Below are 22060 nucleotides of genomic sequence, written 5' to 3' on the forward strand. Positions count from 1 at the left end.
ACTGCACTTTTTATGGTAATATTTCCAGCGAAACCCCTTGTACTTTAAAATAAGCTTGAGTATTACCCATATATTACTCTTTTAAAATCTCTTTACAATTCTGCAGTAAACGACAATATCTTTTTTTTTTTAGGATTCAGCAATTATTCCTGCAAGCATACACAATTTTAGTCTATCTTTTAAAATGCCGCTAAGCTTCTGTTCAGTCAAAACTCTCAAACAGAGATGCTCTATATTCATGGAAGTGGAGAATTATATTCATTTTAATAGATATGAGCTTGTACTTTGCCCCATTTCAGTAATGAGGATAAAACACCTCTGGTTTCTTCGAGCAATTTTGACTGCACTTTACTTTGGCAATCTATATTTAATTAGCAGCATGAAAGAGTGTCACTGAGATGATGCCATTTTAAAGTACAAATATATTTATAAAAGAAAAGTTCTCAAATATAAAATCACATTATGGTCATGATTAAATCTGCTGTTCCCGGCACTGCTTTTGCTCTCATTTTGGGAGGATGCAAAGTGTACAAGATTACTCTTGGAGTGCAGAATTCGGTGTTCTTGATGCCAAATACATTTGTGTAACGGTATTAGCTATTATTTACATCAATACATTATAAGATATTCCGATTTTAGAATGTTATCTTCATTTGGTAGAAATATATTATGGAACATTTTAAAACAGTATGAGTTCCACACTTTATACTGTAACACAAGATTGTTCGAAAACCACCGTGAGGGCTTAATCTGTGTTATGAAAAGCAAATAATAGTAATTTTTTACCAGAGGTTGCATGGGTTGTGGGAGCTTATTGTTAAATAAATGTACATGTTATACTGTATATCTATGAATGGCTTAAAGGGGTTATCTAATGAAAGGTATTACTATGCAATGAATAAGGCATTGTAAATCAAGTATTACTACTATAAGCATGCAATAAATATATTGTTTATGTTTTTATGTAATTATATTTTCTTGCTGAGTATCCTTCTGGTCCACCTTCCCTGCGGACTAACATGCTCAGTAGCTTCCCTGCTCCCATCCGCTCCTCTCAGTGCTGGTGTACATTTTTTATGTACATTATGTTTTCCTCTCTGGTATATTTTCCTCTCTGGTAGTGCCCCCCACTTCTGTTTATCCTTCTGTTCCACCTTTTCATGGAAAAAGGCGAAACGGAAAAAAAGTCAAAATGGCAGTTTTTTTTTTTCCCAGTATAAAAAAACGCAATAAAAAAAATATACATATGTGGTATTGCCGGATTCATACTGACCTGGAGAATGAAAGCAACTGTCAGTTTTAGGATATAAAGAATACAATAAAAACAAAAACCCAAAAAACTGTTCTGGAATTGTGTTTTTTTTCCAATTTCACTCCATTTATATATTTTTTTTCCCCATTTCCTACCACATTCTATGCAACTGACATTAGAAAGGGCATCTTGTTCAGCAAAAAACAAGCCCTCATACAGCTATGTGAACAGAAAAAAAAAAAAAAAGTTATGGCTTTGGGAGGGCTGGGAACAAAAAAAGAAATTAAAAAAATTGCCTGGTCATGAAAGGGTTAATATACATTATAAGTGAGGATGCAATAATTATATTCCACATAAGGTAAAAAGAAAAATCAAAACAGCTTGTACAATTAAGGCTACTTTCACATTCGCGTTTTGGCTGTCCGTTTCTGAGATCCGTTCAGGGCTCTCACACGCGGTCCAAAACGGATCAGTTTTGCTCTAATGCATTCTGAATGGAAAAGGATCTGTTCAGAATGTGTCAGTTCAGTCACCATTCCGCCCGGAGGCGGACACCAAAACGCTGCGGAGCCAAACGGATCTGTTCTGACACACAATGCAAGTCAATGGGGATGGATCCATTTTCTCTGAAACAATCTGGCACAATAGAAAACGGATCCGTCTCCCATTGACTTTCAATGGAGTTTATGACGGATCTGTCTTGGCATTGTTACAGATAATACAAACGGATCTGTTCATGATAGATGCATGCGGTTGTATTATTGTAACGGATCCGTTTTTGCAGATCCATGACGGATCCGCCCAAAACGCAAGTGTGAAAGTAGCCTTACACAGACAAAATGAAAAGATTGGTTCCATTTTAGTCAATGTGTCCCATGATTCTCCAGTTACATGTATATCTAACATTGACTAAAATGGAATCAATCTTTTTATTTTGTCTGTGTTAGGCTACTTTCACTCTCACGTTTTGGAACGGATCCGTTTGTATTAGGCTTCGTTCACATCACCATTCAGCCTTTCCATTCTCCTGCCCCATTTAGGGGCAGCAAAACAGAAAGGACGGATTCGGCACATAACTGAGTCGAACGGAGCCCACGGGCCCCATAGATTATAATGGGGTCCGTTAGGTTTCCGCTCAGAAGAAGATTTTTGAAGCGGAGACAAAAGTCCTGCATGCACAACTTTTGTCTCCGCTCCAAAATCTTCTTCTGAGTGGAAACCTAAAGGTCCCTATTATAGTCTATGGGGCCGGTGGGCTCCGTTCGGCTCAGTTATGTGCAGTATTCGTCCTTGCCGTTTTCCTGCCCCTAAACAGGGCAGGAGAACGGAAAGGCTGAACGGTGATGTGAACGAAGCCTTATCTGTAACATAGCCAAGATGGATCCGTCATGAATTCAATTGAAAGTCAATGGGAGACGGATCCGTTTTCTATTGTGCCAGATTGTGTCCGAGAAAACTGATCCGAACCCATTGACTTACATTGTGGGTCTTGACGGAACCGTTTTGGCTCAGTTTCGTCAAGCGGACAGCAAAACGCTGCAAGCAGCGTTCTGGTGTCCGCCTCCAGAGCGGAATGGAGACTCATCGGAGGCAAACTGATGCATCCTGAGCGGATCCTTTTCCATTCAGAATGCATTAGGGCAAAACTGATCCGTTTTGGACCGCTTGTGAGAACCCTGAACGGATCTCAGAAACGGAAAGCTAAAACGCGAGTGTGAAAGTAGCCTTAAATATAAGACACAATAGTCATAACTTCAAATAATAATTATTTGTCACTCACCCCCTTCGCACTCTGGCCGCAGTGAATGGTCTGACTGAGAAAATTAAGTAAGGCTGTCTGCCATGCTAAATGTCCAAACAATGGGCAGCACGGTGGCTCAGTGGTTAGCATTGCTGCCTAGCAGCGCTGGCGTCCTACGTTAAAATCTGACCATGGGCACCAACATCTGTATGGAGTTTGTATGTTCTCCCCGTGTTTGCGTGGGTTTCCCCCCGGTACTCCAGTTTCCTCCCACACTCCAAAGACATACTGATAGGGACCTTAGATTGTGAGCCCCATTGGGGACAGTTGGATGATAATGTCTGTAAAGCGCTGCGGAATATAGTAGCGCTAAATAAGTGCATAAAATAAATAAATAAACAAAGGAGCAAGTGAAAGAGCCAGGGCAGCAAGTAGAATACATTGACTAGCGTCAAAAGGTTATACCCAGAAAACCAACTACCCATTTGTAAAAAAAAAACAACAAAAAAAAAACAATTACATAGAATATTCACGTATTGGCTGTTAATATTTGCTAAAATGTTTTAGAGGGGTTTTCCACTTTCTATCAAGCCTCTTCCATATATTCTAATGTGCTTTGATCTATCACTTTCTCATATAGTGTCCTTACCTCAATCGCTGCTGTCACACAAAGCACTGTCACAAATTGATTAGTGTTTAGGCAATAGTTATTTTTTTGCTTGTCAGATCACTTTCTGGTAGGTTTTTGAGTGGATAACACCCTCAAGCCCCCATCCTTCACCTCAGGCTAAAGATTTACCCTTTCTGATTGGGTGTTTGGATACGGGGTCACATGCCGTCACAGTCGCTGCTGCGGCCAGTCATTGCCTGCAGCGGCACTTGTGACCGCCATCTATTCCGGAAGAAGACAAGCAGGGAACTGGAGCACAGTGAAATGAAGGAGCTGGAATGGTGGGGAGCAGGTAAGTATTCTTTCCCCCACAACTCTGACAGAAAAAGGAGTGGCAAAAAATGTTTAAAACTGGATCATCCTTTTAAAGGGGTTGTCCGGGACCAAATGTTTTAAAAAAAAAACACGTTTACTCACAATGTACATCTCAGTAAAGGCCTCCATACATTTTCAGCTATTTTTGCCACTTCTATGTGGCTCCAACGGTCCCCCACTCATTGTTTATATATCTGTTTATCTCTACCTGACTTCCGGCTGCACTGCCCTGTGGGTCCTGGGGCAGCGCAGCATCAGGTGGTTACAGCTGTCTCTCTGCTCCGCTGTAACTCCGCCCCCTCATCAATATTCACCTCAATTCATTCAGAAGCTTACTGGACTGGAGGGGCGGGGCTTAGCGGGTTAAGGGGCGGGGCTTAGCAGGATGTAACTCCTGAGTGGGTTGTCAAGGGGCGGGGCTGAGCTGGTTGTTAAGGGGCGGGGCTTAGTGGGATGTCGGCCAGCCGCTGTAACTCCGCCCCTCATCAATATTCACCTCGATTCATTTGCTGCCAGTGACGTCACCGGGCTCCCTGCTGCCTGCAAGGGACCCGGTACGTCACTGCAAGGGACCCGGTACGTCACTGAGGAGAAGAAAACAGTAACTTCCGGCCATGAGTTTCAAAGATGAAAACGGGGCTGCAGAAATCTGTGACAAAGGTACTACCTGCTTGTATTTAATGTGTATGCCACACTTGTACTATCAGAGCAATGTCCCCAATCCCGGACAACCCCTTTAAGTTTTACTCTTTCAGGACCTAACAATTTTCAGTTTTTGTGTCTTCATTTTTTACACTCTGCCTTCCTGCAGCCATATCTTTTTTTAGTATTGGGTTGATATAGATGCATGCAGGCTTTATTTTTGCGGTGCAAGTTTTACTTTCTAATGGCACCAATTTATATTGCATACAATGTAGTAGAAAGCTGTAAAAAGAATCCAAATGGGGTAGAATTGGAAAAAAGCTGACTGACATTGAGAGGGAATGCATCATTGGACTGAGAGAAGCAGGATTTTTGGGTTTCATTTTTACAGTGTTCCCTATGCAGTAAAACTGACCTCTTACCTTCATTCTATGAGTCGATTACAGCGATAACACTTATAGTGTATCTTCTGTTTTAATATATAAAAACATAAATACTTTGAAAAAACTGCTTCTTTCATGCTTTGTCATATTCTGATTCCTATAACTCTATTTACTATATTAAAACCATTTTGGAGTCGTATTCAATGTCCCATAGGCTACAATAGTAATTCATTGCAGTCTATGGGACAAGTGATGTAATGATCACCTGTTCAAGTCCCCTAAGAGAATCTAAAGGGAACCTGAATATTGAACATGGTGTCTGAACTTCAGGTGGCATGTTATAGAGCAGAAGCAGCTGAACAGACTGATATATATAGTTTTGTGGGAAAAGATTCGGTATAGCTCACAATTTATTTGTTCAAATTCCCGCTCGTTCTGAGCTTTGAAGTCAAGAAGGCGGTCCTATCAGTGATTGACAGCTATCTTTGTATACACAGATATAGAGGGAAGTCTGTCAATCACTGATAGGACCGACTCCTCCCTGACTTCAAAGCCCAGAAGGAGCAGGAATTTAAATGTATAAAATAAACATGTTACTAAATCTTTACTTACAGATATATAGATTAATCTTCTCAGCTGCATCTGATCTATAACATGATGCCTCTATGGTGAAAGGTCCCCGTTAATATAAGTGTAAAAAAATAACATTTCTAATCACACCCTTATCTCGTAATAAAAATAAAACTATAACAAATAAAGATCATTTGCACCATTTGTCCCAAATGATCTGGACTATAAAAATATGAACATATTTATCCAGAGTTGTGAACGCTGTAATGGAAAAAATAAACCAATGTGGGTGATTCCCCATTTTTTCATTACTTCCCAAATTTTTTTTATAAAAAGTGATCAAAAAGTGATCACTGAAAAGTACAGATTTCCTAGCAAAAATGAGCCCTAACACAGCTCCATTGACCTAAATATAAAAAAGTTATGGGGGTCAGAATATGGCAGTGCAACGCAAAAAAGTTTCTTTTTTTCGTTTTTGTTTTCTTATAATTATTAAAACACCAGAAAAACTATACAAAGTTGTATGGCAGTAGTCATACTGATCAAGAAAATGGAGGGAACAGGTCAGTTTTACCTCATAGTGAATGCTGTAAAAACGAAACCCATAAAAGTATTCCAGAATTGTGTTGTTTTTTTTCCAAAAGTTCAACCCATTTGGAATTTTTTACCACCTTCACACTACATTGTATGCCCTATTAAACAACTTGTCCCTCAAAAAACAAGTCCTCATATGACTGTGTGAACATAAAAATAAAAAAGATATGGCCCCAGGAATGCAGAGAGTAAAAAACAAATATGTACAGGGTCTTAAGAGGGTTAATAGTAAGGGTGTTTGAAGACATGGCGACACCCATGATCTTTATAAAATGCAAGGGTGTGATCGCTTCTCCAATAGACTGCAATGAATTACCACTGCAGCCTATGGGAGTTTCATTGTGTTCCTATGGAGCCCTGCCACAGGCTCGCAGCTACCACAGTGAATACGTGGCTCCTGGCCTTGGGAGTGCTCCTAAGGAAAAGCCTCTCAGATGCTGTTGTCACAATTTACCATGAGATTTGAAGGGTCAAATGTCTGTGATCGGCATTATCACCACATGGTGTCTGCTGTGTAAAATGTGGCCATGTTTAAATACCGGACTTCCAATGTACATGTACAGCAGAGTTGCAGAATGGGTTAATAGCAGAAAAGCAGGTGAACGGTGTAGGAATTACAACAGTTTGCATATGTGCCTCCCACTTGTTAAGGGACCAAAAGTAATGGGACAGAATAATAATCATAAATCAAACTTTCACTTTTTAATACTTGGTTGCAAATCCTTTGCAGTCAAATACAGTCTGAAGTCTGGAACACATAGACATCACCAGACGCTGGGTTTCATCCCTGGTGATTCCCTTTTTGAATCCAGAGGGGAAACAAACCAGGCTGGTGTAGTGAGCTGCATTTATATTTATATAAGGAGATATATAACGCGAGTTTGACCGCGACGCGTGGTTGATTAAGTGTGGTTGCGTAAGTGTGTGATTTAAGATTAAGTGAGGGAGTATCAGAGAGCTAAATTATTTGTGGACATTGATGAGTGGCTGTGTTTGACTGTATTGTTTGCTGTGATAACACTTTTTTTTTCCTACTCCAGGGGTTGCATAGGTGAGCAATTAGGGTGTGGCTGTTTAATTAGGGTGTGGCTGTCTAATTAGGAGACTATAAAAACTCAGCAGTGAGAGCAGCACAGCCTTTTTGAATCCAGAGGGGAAACAAACCAGGCTGGTGTAGTGAGCTGCATTTATATTTATATAAGGAGATATATAACGCGAGTTTGACCGCGACGCGTGGTTGATTAAGTGTGGTTGCGTAAGTGTGTGACTTAAGATTAAGTGACTTTAGATTCAGGGACTTCAGTGGGGGACTGCAATTAGCCTGTATCTTATTACTACATTGTATTGTATTTTTTGCTTTTGTGGTATAATCCCCATTTAGTATGTGTTGCACAATTTACAACGCAGTCCAGTGCACATCTTGCATGATGTAGGCAGTCCTGGAACAGCCGTTCCAGGGTGTATTTCTTTGTTCAAGATGTGAGCAAATTACCCGTTTGGAATCGCTAATCGAGTCTCTAAATGGGCAAGTTGCAACACTGAGAGGCATTGACAATTTGCAAAAGAGTTTGCTTCTCACCGAGCAAGCACTCTTTGGGGTAGATGAGGGTGACAGAGAGGAGGCTGAGGAAAGTGAGGTAGCTAGCTGGATAACAGTTAGAAAGTGGGATAGAGGGAAGAGTGCCAGGGAGGCTAGCCCTGATCTGACACACCCCAACAAGTTTGCACGTTTGGCAGATGAGGGGGATGTCAGTCCAGGGACAGCACTGCTGCAGCTGGACACTTCCTCTGCCAGTCAGGGGAATGTCAGCTCCGGTAAGCAGGGGACCAGGAGAGCAGGGCAGGCCAGACAGGTGCTGGTAGTGGGAGACTCAATTATTAGGGGAACAGATAGGGAAATCTGTCACAAAGACCGTGATCGCCGAACAGTGTGCTGTCTTCCTGGCGCTAGAGTTCGACACATCGCGGATCGGGTTGACAGATTACTGGGAGGGGCTGGAGAAGATCCAGCGGTCATGGTCCATATCGGAACCAATGACAAAGTTAGGGGTAGGTGGAGAGTCCTTAAAAATGATTTCAGGGATTTAGGTCAAAAGCTTAGGGCAAGGACCTCAAAGGTAGTATTTTCAGAAATACTACCTGTACCACGGGCCACACAAGAAAGGCAGCGGGAGATTAGGGAAATTAACAAGTGGCTCAAGAACTGGTGTAGGATGGAGGGGTTTGGGTTCCTGGAGAACTGGGTCGACTTCTCTGTCGGGGCAGCTGTGTTGGGGAAGAAGATGGCTAGAAGGTTGGAGGAGTGTTTAAACTAGGGACTGGGGGGGAGGGTAATTACACTATAGAAGGGGAAGATAGTGCAGATAGAGACCGGAGGCAAGGTAATGGGACTGGGGGAGGAATGGAAGGAGGGACTAGAACAGTTCAGAAGGAAAGGTGTAGGGTAAAAAATATACATAAACCTCTCAAATGTACAGTCGTGGCCAAAAGTTTTGAGAATTACATAAATATTGGAAATTGGAAAAGTTGCTGCTTAAGTTTTTATAATAGCAATTTGCATATACTCCAGAATGTTATGAAGAGTGATCAGATGAATTGCATAGTCCTTCTTTGCCATGAAAATTAACTTAATCCCCAAAAAACCTTTCCACTGCATTTCATTGCTGTCATTAAAGGACCTGCTGAGATCATTTCAGTAATCGTCTTGTTAACTCAGGTGAGAATGTTGACAAGCACAAGGCTGGAGATCATTATGTCAGGCTGATTGGGTTAAAATGGCAGACTTGACATGTTAAAAGGAGGGTGATGCTTGAAATCATTGTTCTTCCATTGTTAACCATGGTGACCTGCAAAGAAACGCGTGCAGCCATCATTGCGTTGCATAAAAATGGCTTCACAGGCAAGGATATTGTGACTACTAAGATTGCACCTCAATCAACAATTTATAGGATCATCAAGAACTTCAAGGAAAGAGGTTCAATTCTTGTTAAGAAGGCTTCAGGGCATCCAAGAAAGTCCAGCAAGAGCCAGGATCGTCTCCTAAAGAGGATTCAGCTGCGGGATCGGAGTGCCACCAGTGCAGAGCTTGCTCAGGAATGGCAGCAGGCAGGCGTGAGCGCATCTGCACGCACAGTGAGGCGAAGACTTTTGGAAGATGGCCTGGTGTCAAGAAGAGCAGCAAAGAAGCCACTTCTCTCCCAAAAAAACATCAGGGACAGATTGATCTTCTGCTGAAAGTATGGTGAATGGACTGCTCAGGACTGGGGCAAAGTCATATTCTCCGATGAAGCCTCTTTCCAATTGTTTGGGGCATCTGGAAAAAGGCTTGTCCGATGAAGAAAAGGTGAGCGCCACCATCAGTCCTGTGTCATGCCAACAGTAAAGCATCCTGAGACCATTCATGTGTGGGGTTGCTTCTCATCCAAGGGAGTGGGCTCACTCACAATTTTGCCCAAAAACACAGCCATGAATAAAGAATGGTACCAAAACACCCTCCAACAGCAACTTCTTCCAACAATCCAACAACAGTTTGGTGAAGAACAATGCATTTTCCAGCGCGATGGAGCACCGTTCCATAAGGCAAAAGTGATAACTAAGTGGCTCGGGGACCAAAACATTGACATTTTGGGTCCATGGCTGGAAACTCCCCAGATCTTAATCCCATTGAGAACTTGTGGTCAATCCTCAAGAGGCGGGTGGACAAACAAAAACTCACTAATTCTGACAAACTCCAAGAAGTGATTATGAAAGAATGGGTTGCTATCAGTCAGGAATTGGCCCAGAAGTTGATTGAGAGCATGCCCAGTCGAATTGCAGAGGTCCTGAAAAAGAAGGACCAACACTGCAAATACTGACTCTTTGCATAAATGTCATGTAATTGTCGATAAAAGCCTTTGAAACGTATGAAGTGCGTGTAATTATATTTCACTACATCACAGAAACAACTGAAACAAAGATCTAAAAGCAGTTTAGCAGCAAACTTTGTGAAAACTAATATTTGTGTCATTCTCAAAACTTTTGGCCACGACTGTATGTATACTAATGCCAGAAGCCTGACTAATAAAACTGGTGAACTGGAATTAGTGATGTGTGAGGAGGACTATGACATAGTGGGAATAACTGAGACATGGCTGGATAATAGCTATGACTGGGCGGTTAATGTACAAGGTTACAGTCTGTTTAGAAAGGATCGTCAAAACCGGAGAGGGGGAGGGGTTTGCCTTTATGTAAAGTCCTGTCTAAAGCCCACACTCCGTGAAGATATAAGTGAGGGACATGAACATGTGGAGTCACTGTGGGTAGAGATACATGGAGCTAAAAACAACAATAAATTACTAATAGGAGTTTACTATAAACCACCTAATATACCAGAGTCCACAGAAAATCTACTACTAAACGAGATAGACAAGGCGGCAAATCATAATGAGGTGGTTATTATGGGGGACTTCAACTACCCAGATATAGACTGGGAAACTGAAACTTGTATATCTCATAAAGGAAACAGATTCTTGGCAATAACCAAAGACAATTATCTCTCCCAACTGGTTCAGGACCCGACTAGAGGGACGGCCATACTGGACTTAGTATTAACCAATAGACCTGACAGAACAACAGACGTGCAGGTTGGGGGACACCTGGGAAATAGTGACCATAGAGTAATAACCTTCCAATTATCATTCAAAAGAGCGTTTCTACAGGGAGGAACAAAAATACCAAACTTCAAAAAAGCTAAATTTAGCCAACTAAGAGAGGCCATAGGCTTAACTAACTGGGACAAAGTCCTCAAAAATAAAAATACAGCCACAAAATGGGATATCTTTGAAAACATCCTAAAATCTCATTGTGAGAGGTACATACCGTATGGGAATAAAAGGTTAAGGAACAAAAAGAAACCAATGTGGATAAACAGAACTGTAAAGAAAGCAATAAATGACAAAAAGAAATCATATAAAACACTAAAACAGGAGGGTAGCAAAAAACTATAAGGAAAAAAACAGAACATGTAAAAAACAAATAAAAGCGGCCAAACTAGAGACCGAGAGGTTAATTGCCAAAGAGAGTAAAACTAACCCTAAAATGTTCTTCAATTATATAAATGTTAAAAAGTATAAATCTGAAGGTGTCGGCCCTTTAAAGAGTAATGAGGGGGGAGTCGCAGAGAGCGACGAGGAGAAAGCAAAGCTGTTAAATATTTTTTTCTCCAGTGTATTCACTGAGGAATATAAACTGTCAGATGAAATGCTGAATGTTGAAATAAATTCGCCATTAAAAGTGTCCTGTCTGACCCAGGAAGAAGTACAACAGCGACTTAAAAAGATCAAAATAGACAAATCGCCAGGACCGGATGGCATACACCCCCGTATCCTAAGGGAATTAAGTAATGTCATAGCCAGACCCTTATTTCTGATATTTGCGGACTCTATACTGACAGGGAATGTCCCACAGGATTGGCGCATGGCAAATGTGGTGCCAATATTCAAAAAGGGTCCAAAAACAGAGCCTGGAAACTATAGGCCGGTAAGTTTAACATCTGTTGTGGGTAAACGGTTTGAAGGTTTTCTGAGAGATGCTATCTTAGAGGGATAGCTTCGTGAGGGATCGGTCATGCCAAACTAATTTAATCAGTTTCTATGAGGAGGTAAGTTCTAGACTTGACAGCGGCGAATCAATGGATGTCGTATATCTGGACTTCTCCAAAGCATTTGACACTGTACCACATCAAAGGTTAGTATATAAAATGAGAATGCTTGGACTGGGAGAAAACGTCTGTATGTGGGTAAGTAACTGGCTTAATGATAGAAAACAGAGGATGGTTATTAACGGTACATACTCAGTTGGGTCACTGTCACTAGTGGAGTACCTCAGGGGTCAGTATTGGGCCCTATTCTCTTCAATATATTTATTAATGATCTTGCAGAAGGCTTACATAGTAAAGTATCAATTTTCGCAGATGACACTAAACTGTGTAAAGTAATTAACACTGAAGAGGACAGTATACTACTACAGAGGGATCTGGATAGATTGGAGGCTTGGGCAGATAAGTGGCAGATGAGGTTTAACACTGACAAATGTAAAGTTATGCACATGGGAAGGAATAATGCAAGTAACCCGTACATACTAAATGGTAAAACACTCGGTAACACTGACATGGAAAAGGATCTAGGAATTTTAATAAACAGCAAACTAAGCTGCAAAAAACAGTGTCAGGCAGCTGCTGCCAAGGCCAATAAGATAATGGGTTGCATCAAAAGGGGCATAGATGCCCGTGATGAGAACATATTCCTACTACTTTACAAATCATTAGTCAGACCACACATGGAGTACTGTGTACAGTTCTGGGCTCCAGTGAACAAGGCAGACATAGCAGAGCTGGAAAAGGTCCAGAGGAGGGCAACTAAAGTAATAACTGGAATGGGGCAACTACAGTACCCTGAAAGATTATCAAAATTAGGGTTATTCACGTTAGAAAAAAGACGACTGAGGGGAGATCTAATTACTATGTATAAATATATCAGGGGGCAGTACAGAGATCTATCCCATCATCTATTTATCCCCAGGACTGTGACTGTGACGAGGGGACATCCTCTGCGTTTGGAGGAAAGAAGGTTTGTACACAAACATAGAAAAGGATTCTTTACGGTAAGAGCAGTGAGACTATGGAACTCTCTGCCTGAGGAGGTGGTAATGGTGAGTACAATAAAGGAATTCAAGAGGGGCCTGGATGTGTTTCTGGAGCGTAATAATATTACAGGCTATAGCTACTAGAGATGGGTCGTTGATCCAGGGAGTTATTCTGATTGCCTGATTGGAGTCGGGAATGAATTTTTTATTCCCCTAAAGTGAGGAAAATTGGCTTCTACCTCACAGGGTTTTTTTGCCTTCCTCTGAATCAACTTGCAGGATAACAGGCCGAACTGGATGGACAAATGTCTTTTTTCGGCCTTATGTACTATGTTACTATGATGCTCGGCCAAGCCTCTGTCTTCAGTTCCTGCTTGTTCTTGGGGCATTTTCCCTTCAGTTTTGTCTTCAGCAAGTGAAATGCATGCTCAATCGGATTCAGGTCAGGTGATTGACTTGGCCATTGTATAACATTCCACTTCTTTCCCTTAAAAAACTCTTTGGTTGCTTTTGCAGTATGCTTTGGGTCATTGTCCATCTGCACTGTGAAGCGCCGTCCAATGAGTTCTGAAGCATTTGGCTGAATATGAGCAGATAATATTGCCCGATACACTTCAGAATTCATTCTGCTGCTTTTGTCAGCAGTCACATCATCAATAAATACAAGAGAACCAGTTCCAATGGCAGCCATACATGCCTACGCCATGACACTACCACCACCATGCTTCACTGATGAGGTGGTATGCTTAGGATCATGAGCAGTTCCTTTCCTTCTCCATACTCTTCTCTTCCCATCACTCTGGTACAAGTTGATCTTGGTCTCATCTGTCCATAGGATGTTGTTCCATAACTGTGAAGGCTTTTTTAGATGTCGTTTGGCAAACTCTAATCTGGCCTTCCTGTTTTTGAGGCTCACCAATGGTTTACATCTTGTGGTGAACCCTCTGTATTCACTCTGGTGAAGTCTTTTCTTGATTGTTGACTTTGACACACATACGCCTACCTCCTGGAGAGTGTTCTTGATCTGGCCAACTGTTGTGAAGGGTGTTTTCTTCACCAGGGAAAGAATTCTTCGGTCATCCACCACAGTTGTTTTCCGTGGTCTTCCGGGTCTTCTGGTGTTGCTGAGCTCACCGGTGCGTTCCTTCTTTTTAAGAATGTTCCAAACTGTTGTTTTGGCCATGCCTAATGTTTTTGCTATCTCTCTGATGGGTTTGTTGTGTTTTTTCAGCCTAATGATGGCTTGCTTCACTGATAGTGACAGTTTTTTGGATTGCATCTTGAAAGTTGACAGCAACAGATTCCAAATGCAAATAGCACACTTGAAATGAACTCTGGACCTTTTATCTGCTCATTGCAATTGGGATAATGAGGGAATAACACACACCAGGCCATGGAACAGCTGAGAAGCCAATTGTCCCATTACTTTTGGTCCCCTAGCAAGTGGTAGGCACATATGCAAACTGTGTTAATTCCTACACCGTTCACCTGATTTGGATGTAAATACCCTCAAATTAAAGTTGACAGTCTGCAGTTAAAGCACATCTTGTTTGTTTCATTTCAAATCCATTGGGGTGGTGTATAGAGCCAAAAATGTTAGAATTGTGTAGACGTCCCAATATTTATGGACCTGGCTGTATATCCTCATGGCATGGGGTGCATTTAAAAATATGTTATTCTTATACTCTAATACTTAGCCTTCCAAAGCATTATTGCCTGTCGGTGTTACCTGGTTGCCATGGTAACCCCCCTCCATCCATAGATGTAAGTTATATTTAGCTGTATGCTCATAGGAAAGCAAAAATCTAGGCTTTGATTTTACACAATTTCCCTTACCAGTAGGATAAATTATATACATTTATAACTGTGTCTCATATATTTGAAAAATAATAGAACATTATTTCATAAGATCCAGCATACTCAGAGAATCAACACGCACCTTGCATGCAACTACAAAAGACTTTTCCATCACTGAAGATCTCATGGTGACATTCGATCAGTCACTCCATGTTCTAGCAGCCATTTCACAATTAATGTGTCAAGCAGTAATGTTTTTTGAACAATTGACTTCTTTAGAGTAAATTAAGAGCTGTGTCCTGGAAAATGTAAGAGCGGGAAACAAATCAACCTGTTCTTCCTCTTCACCCATTCTTAAGCCCCTGATATTACAGATATAATATATGCTGCAGCATGTGAGTGCCATGTCACACAGCGACACTCTATGTAAATCATCTCTGTATACATCAGTACAACAGTATGGGCAGCACTGGGGTCCTAGGTTCAAATCCGACCAAGGACAACATCTGCATGGAGTCTGTATGTTCTCCCCGTGTTTGCGTGGGTTTCCTCTGGGAAATTTGGTTTCTTCCCACACTCCAAAGACATCCAGATAGGGAACTTAGATTGTGAGCCCCACCTGGGGACAGTTGGATGCTAATGTCTGTAAAGCGCTGTGGAATATAGTAGCGCTAAATAAGTGCAATGAATAAATAAATACACACTGTAAAATAGTGAGCACGGAGCTTACAAGAAGAAGAACTTACTTCCCTAGTACAAGTAGTAAAGTCCCTGTCAGATGGTATATATACTGTATATATATATATATATATATGATACCAAATACCGCAGCAGCACAGTCAGACAGCGTGCACTGGGTGTAATTCATCACAGAGGTCGGCTTCTCCTCCACGACATATACTTTCCAAAGAACGAGGCAGCACTTCCAGATTTCGGTGACAGGGTGAAGACCCCAAACTTTATTTCCCAGCAACGTTTCGGCCTGCTCAATGAGGCCTTTGTCAAGCTATACAACAGTGCATAATACAGGGTATATATACCCACAAGCCAATGCAGTCACATGGTGCAATTAGTGAATTCACATGTTAACAATAATAAAATCACATGATTGCAATCAGAGCTATGTCACGTGATACTCTGTGTTAAATCCATATTAATAATAAATCCATATAAGTACAAAATATAAAAAACATACTCTCAGTGATTATGCGATCAATGCTATACAATGCAAACTGTGTTTCCCATACATATATCTATGTCCCTTAGCGTCCAGCAAAGGGAGCCAAGGGCCAATCTGAAGTGAAATACAGAAGTGCCAAGTGCAAATCAAGGGTTAAAAACTATTGACATATAAGAAGGATACAGCTGTATCCTATAGAAATTTAAAATAGTGGCGCCTACCATTAATGTTTTCAACGTGGCCGCGAGTGCTGGCGTCCCCATCTCTGCCGTGCGCATGCCCCGGGCCAGACAGTCCTCCCCCGCCTCCCGACTCCCGCTACGCAACCACGCTCTCACGTTCCCTGGAACGCAGCGTCATACCATGAAGCGCATCGCACGCATCGTAGAGGGGGGAGGAGAGTAAGGACCATGTGACACGGCTACCATCACACGGCATTGAGGGGGCGTGCCAATGGTCATGGCAACCTGGGATGTATTATCCCTATAAGGGCATCAGTGGGGGCATCCGGACCGTCACATAACTGCATTCAATCAACACTTATACCTCCATGGATGAGGGGGGCCGTGGGTTAGCACTAGGGTTGTCCCGATACCGATACTAGTATCGGTATCGGGACCGATTCCGAGTTTTCTCGGCGGTACTCAGCCGCCGATACCCCGCCCCGATACATAAATAGAATACTATGGGCGTAACTATGGGCGGGGCCCGGTGCAGTCACTGTACTCTTACACCGGGCCCCGCCGCTCACCGAAGTATTTATAAACGTGAATCCTTATCCTGTTGTTAAGTTGAACTAACGCTGCCCCACAGCACTTACTTAAGCTTCCATAGCAGGCAGAGCAGACGGCAGCAGTAACGTCACTCACTGACGTAGAGCGCCTGCTCCGCCCACTTTATGAGTGAAGCAGGCGGAGCAGGCGCGCGACGTCAGTGAGTGACGTTACTGGTGCCGTCCGCTCTGCCTGCTATGGAAGCTTAAGTAAGTGCTGTGGGGATACAGGGGGATACAGGGGAACATGGGAGAGGGCAGCGTTAGTTCAACTTAACAACAGGATAAGGATTCACGTTTATAAATACTTCGGTGAGCGGCGGGGCCCGGTGTATTGGGGGACACTGTTATGAGGGGGATCTGTGGATGACATATAGCAGTGTCATCCACAGATCCTCCCCATAACAGTTCCATCCACAGATCCCCCACCAAATAACAATGCCATCCTCAGATCCCCCCACCCCATAACAATGCCATCCACAGATATCCCACCCCATAGCAGTACCATCCACAGATCCCCATAACAGTGCCATCCACAGATCCCCCATAACAGTGCCATCCACAGATCCCCCATAACAGTGCCATCCACAGATCCCCATAACAGTGCCATCCACAGATCCCCCATAACAGCACCATCCACAGATCCCCATAACAGTGCCATCCACAGATCCCCCATAACAGTGCCATCCACAGATCCCCCATAACAGTGCCATCCACAGATCCCCATAACAGCGCCATCCACAGATCCCCCATAACAGTGCCATCCACAGATCCCCATAACAGCGCCATCCACAGATCCCCCATAACAGTGCCATCCACAGATCCCCCATAACAGTGCCATCCACAGATCCCCCATAACAGTGCCATCCACAGATCCCCCATAACAGTGCCATCCACAGATCCCCCATAACAGTGCCATCCACAGATCCCCATAACAGTGCCATCCACAGATCCCCCATAACAGTGCCATCCACAGGTCCCCCATAACAGTGCCATCCACAGATCCCCCACATGACAGTGCGTCATCCACAGATCCACAGATCCCCCAAAACGGTCACATGACATTTAAAAAAAGTATCGGTATTCGGTATCGGTGACTACTTGAAAAAAAGTATCGGTACTTGTACTCGGTCCTAAAAAAGTGGTATCGGGACAACCCTAGTTAGCACTATGTTGTGAGTGGCAACCGCTCAGCACCCAGATCATACGGCTGTCCATTGGTCAGACCGAAGACCTGTAGCACCACCCTCGGCCACCGCCCACACACACACACCCCACCAGCTCAGACAGCTGGTGCAGCTTCAATGGAACAAGCCCTTCCCTTCTACATACATTCTATCATGGGGTGAACTATTCATGCTAATTGGCACCACATGATCTATAACCAGTTTCTCCGCATTCCCATCACCACCATTGTAAAATCAATACTATCATGCAGTCCGTAACACATCCCCGGAGGCACCCACTGAGGTCCACTATATCTTCATATTGTTGACTCAGCCACACTCGCGGACGTCACGGTTCCATCAACGGCATTGCCCACTAAAAGCAGACAAAGGGCCATTAAGCCCGTCCAAAGGTTCTGTAAAGATTAGAAATAGAATTTACAAATCAATTAATTCAAAATTAGCACTGTTGTACATCCCCCATACCAGACCAGACAGGACAAATCCCCCATGTTAGGTGAAAAAACAGCACATCCTATCCACACAAATCCCATCTACATTCTGTATTTAGGCCATCAGGCTTAAGTGTGCGTAATCGGTGAATCCACATTATCTCACCCTGTTTCAGTATTCGCTCTCTATTACCTCCCCTTTTAAGGGGGGAATGTGGTCGATCACCCTGAATTTGAGGTCCTTCTCTCTGAGTCCAACCTCTACAAAGTGCTTGGGCACTGGGAGATCCCTCCGTTTTTGACGAATAGAATATCTGTGATAATTCATCCTTGTCTTTACATCACAGGTGGAATCCCCAACGTAAAAAAAAAAGATCACAGGGGCAGGACAAGAGGTAGATGACAAAGGAACTATTAAATGTAAGGAAGTGTCGTATCTCAAACTGAGTTTTCAATACAGGGTGCGTAAATTTCTCCCCTTTTAGCATATAGCTGCAATTAACGCAGCTCAGGCACGGGTAACATCCATATTTCTTGTGACCTATATAGGTTTGAGTAGATGTTTTCTCTCCGACTACCTCCGCTCTAACCAATTTATCACGTAAATTGCTAGATCTCCTGTATGACATAAGAGGGGGCACAGCAAATTCTTTAACACCACCAAAATTGCTGTTCAGTATAGGCCAGTGCTTTTTGACAACCCCTGCTATCTGGTAGCTACCCTCAGTGTATGTGGAAATGAATGGCACCCTGTTTGTAACCTGCCTGTTAACTGCCATAGAGACACCGGGTACCAGATTGTCCAGATGTTTCTGGACCAATTTTTTAGGATACCCTCTGTTAGTAAATTTGTCAGACATTTCTGACAATCTCTTCTCGCGTAATTGAGGATCCTTCACAATCCGCTGTACACGGAGAAACTGGCTCCGTGGCAGTGATTTCACCATGGACCGCGGGTGGCAACTTTCAAATTTCAATAATTTGTTGCAGTCTGTCGGCTTAATGAACAAATCTGTCATCAATACCAAATCTTGTTTCTTAACCATGGTGTCCAAAAATTGGACCTGCTCGGTGGAATGTGTGAGGGTTAACTGGATCTCAGTGTCCATCCTATTCAAAAACTCATGAAACTCTGCCAATTCACTCTCAGTGCCGTCCCAGATGACAAACACATTGTCTATGTATCTCCACCACCCCAGCACGTGACTGAAGTGGTGGGACACATAGACGTGCTCTGCCTCCAGGCCCGACAAGAAAATGTTGGCAAAAGTCGGCACCATATTGGAACCCATTGCGGTTCCTCGCAATTGAAGATAATAGCCATCTTGAAATGCAAAATAGTTATATCTCAACACCACACCGAGCAGGTCAATGATGAACTCTTTACATTCGTCTGTATATAGTGTGTTCATTAGACATTTTCTGACTGCCTCCACACCCCTATCATGATTGATCGAGGTGTAGAGGCTGACCACATCAAAAGATGCTAGTATGGTATTCGAAGTCACCTCCACCTGCGCAATTTTGTCCAAAAAGTCACCAGTGTCCCATATGTACGATTTAGCTGCAATAGCAAACTGTCAGAGAATCCTATCTAAAAAGATAGCTAGGTTGGAAAACACAGACTCCCTCCCAGAAACAATGGGCCTCCCTGGGGGGTTACTGAGACACTTATGAATCTTAGGTATATCAATGGTGTCTTAGGGTGTGTCACTAACAAATAGGTGTACAGGGGTCCATCAATAAGACCTCCCATCTTGGCTCTATCAAGCACCCTAGTGATGGTTCTAATTACATCAAACTTGGGGTCATGATTGAGACGCCTGTACACTCCACCATCCCCAAGCTGTCTCTGAATCTCAGAGACATACCATTTGGTATCCATTACAACAACGGCTCCCCCCTTATCAGCGGGTTTGACGGTGAGGGAGCCGTTGTTGCACAGCTCATCAAGGGCCTGTATCTCTTCTGATGTCATGTTCGGATGTCTCAAACCACTTTCATACATAGGACCCTTTAACCTACAGGGAGTGCAGAATTATTAGGCAAGTTGTATTTTTGAGGATTAATTTTATTATTGAACAACAACCATGTTCTCAATGAACCCAAAAAACTTATTAATATCAAAGCTGAATATTTTTGGAAGTAGTTTTTAGTTTGTTTTTAGTTTTAGCTATTTTAGGGGGATATCTGTGTGTGCAGGTGACTATTACTGTGCAAAATTATTAGGCAACTTAACAAAAAACAAATATATACCCATTTCAATTATTTATTTTTACCAGTGAAACCAATATAACATCTCAACATTCACAAATATACATTTCTGACATTCAAAAACAAAACAAAAACAAATCAGTGACCAATATAGCCACCTTTCTTTGCAAGGACACTCAAAAGCCTACCATCCATGGATTCTGTCAGTGTTTTGATCTGTTCACCATCAACATTGCGTGCAGCAGCAACCACAGCCTCCCAGACACTGTTCAGAGAGGTGTACTGTTTTCCCTCCTAGTAAATCTCACATTTGATGATGGACCACAGGTTCTCAATGGGGTTCAGATCAGGTGAACAAGGAGGCCATGTCATTAGATTTTCTTCTTTTATACCCTTTCTTGCCAGCCACGCTGTGGAGTACTTGGACGCGTGTGATGGAGCATTGTCCTGCATGAAAATCATGTTTTTCTTGAAGGATGCAGACTTCTTCCTGTACCACTGCTTGAAGAAGGTGTCTTCCAGAAACTGGCAGTAGGACTGGGAGTTGAGCTTGACTCCATCCTCAACCCGAAAAGGCCCCACAAGCTCATCTTTGATGATACCAGCCCAAACCAGTACAACCACCTCCACCTTGCTGGCGTCTGAGTCGGACTGGAGCTCTCTGCCCTTTACCAATCCAGCCACGGGCCCATCCATCTGGCCCATCAAGACTCACTCTCATTTCATCAGTCCATAAAACCTTAGAAAAATCAGTCTTGAGATATTTCTTGGCCCAGTCTTGACGTTTCAGCTTGTGTGTCTTGTTCAGTGGTGGTCGTCTTTCAGCCTTTCTTACCTTGGCCATGTCTCTGAGTATTGCACACCTTGTGCTTTTGGGCACTCCAGTGATGTTGCAGCTCTGAAATATGGCCAAACTGGTGGCAAGTGGCATCTTGGCAGCTGCACGCTTGACTTTTCTCAGTTCATGGGCAGTTATTTTGCTCCTTGGTTTTTCCACACGCTTCTTGCGACCCTGTTGACTATTTTGAATGAAACGCTTGATTGTTCGATGATCACGCTTCAGAAGCTTTGCAATTTTAAGAGTGCTGCATCCCTCTGCAAGATATCTCACTATTTTTGACTTTTCTCAGCCTGTCAAGTCCTTCTTTTGACCCATTTTGCCAAAGGAAAGGAAGTTGCCTAATAATTATGCACACCTGATATAGGGTGTTGATGTCATTAGACCACACCCCTTCTCATTACAGAGATGCACATCCCCTAATATGCTTAATTGGTAGTAGGCTTTCGAGCCTATACAGCTTGGAGTAAGACAACATGCATAAAGAGGATGATGTGGTCAAAATACTCATTTGCCTAATAATTCTGCACTCCCTGTATTAATGTCTGCCCTCACTGCATTGATATACGTGTCAATAGCTGGACAATTCAACGGCAGAGTGAAGTCGCTCTTTGTGTGTAGGTTAACAGTACGAAGGGAGAGTTCACACTCATTTTCATTACCACCACTGGTCACATGTTTACTAGTATCAGAGAAGCACACTTTAAGTTTAATGTTTCTAAAAAACCGCTGTAGGTCAACTTCAAGTTGAAACCAATCCACACCCACTGCTGGACAATAGGATAGACCCTTAGATAAAAGTTCAGTCTGTGCAGCTGTCAATACATGAGAAGATATATTTACCACTGCTGAT

This window comes from Bufo bufo, chromosome 8 (assembly GCF_905171765.1).
Source record: "Bufo bufo chromosome 8, aBufBuf1.1, whole genome shotgun sequence".
NCBI lineage: Eukaryota > Metazoa > Chordata > Amphibia > Anura > Bufonidae > Bufo > Bufo bufo.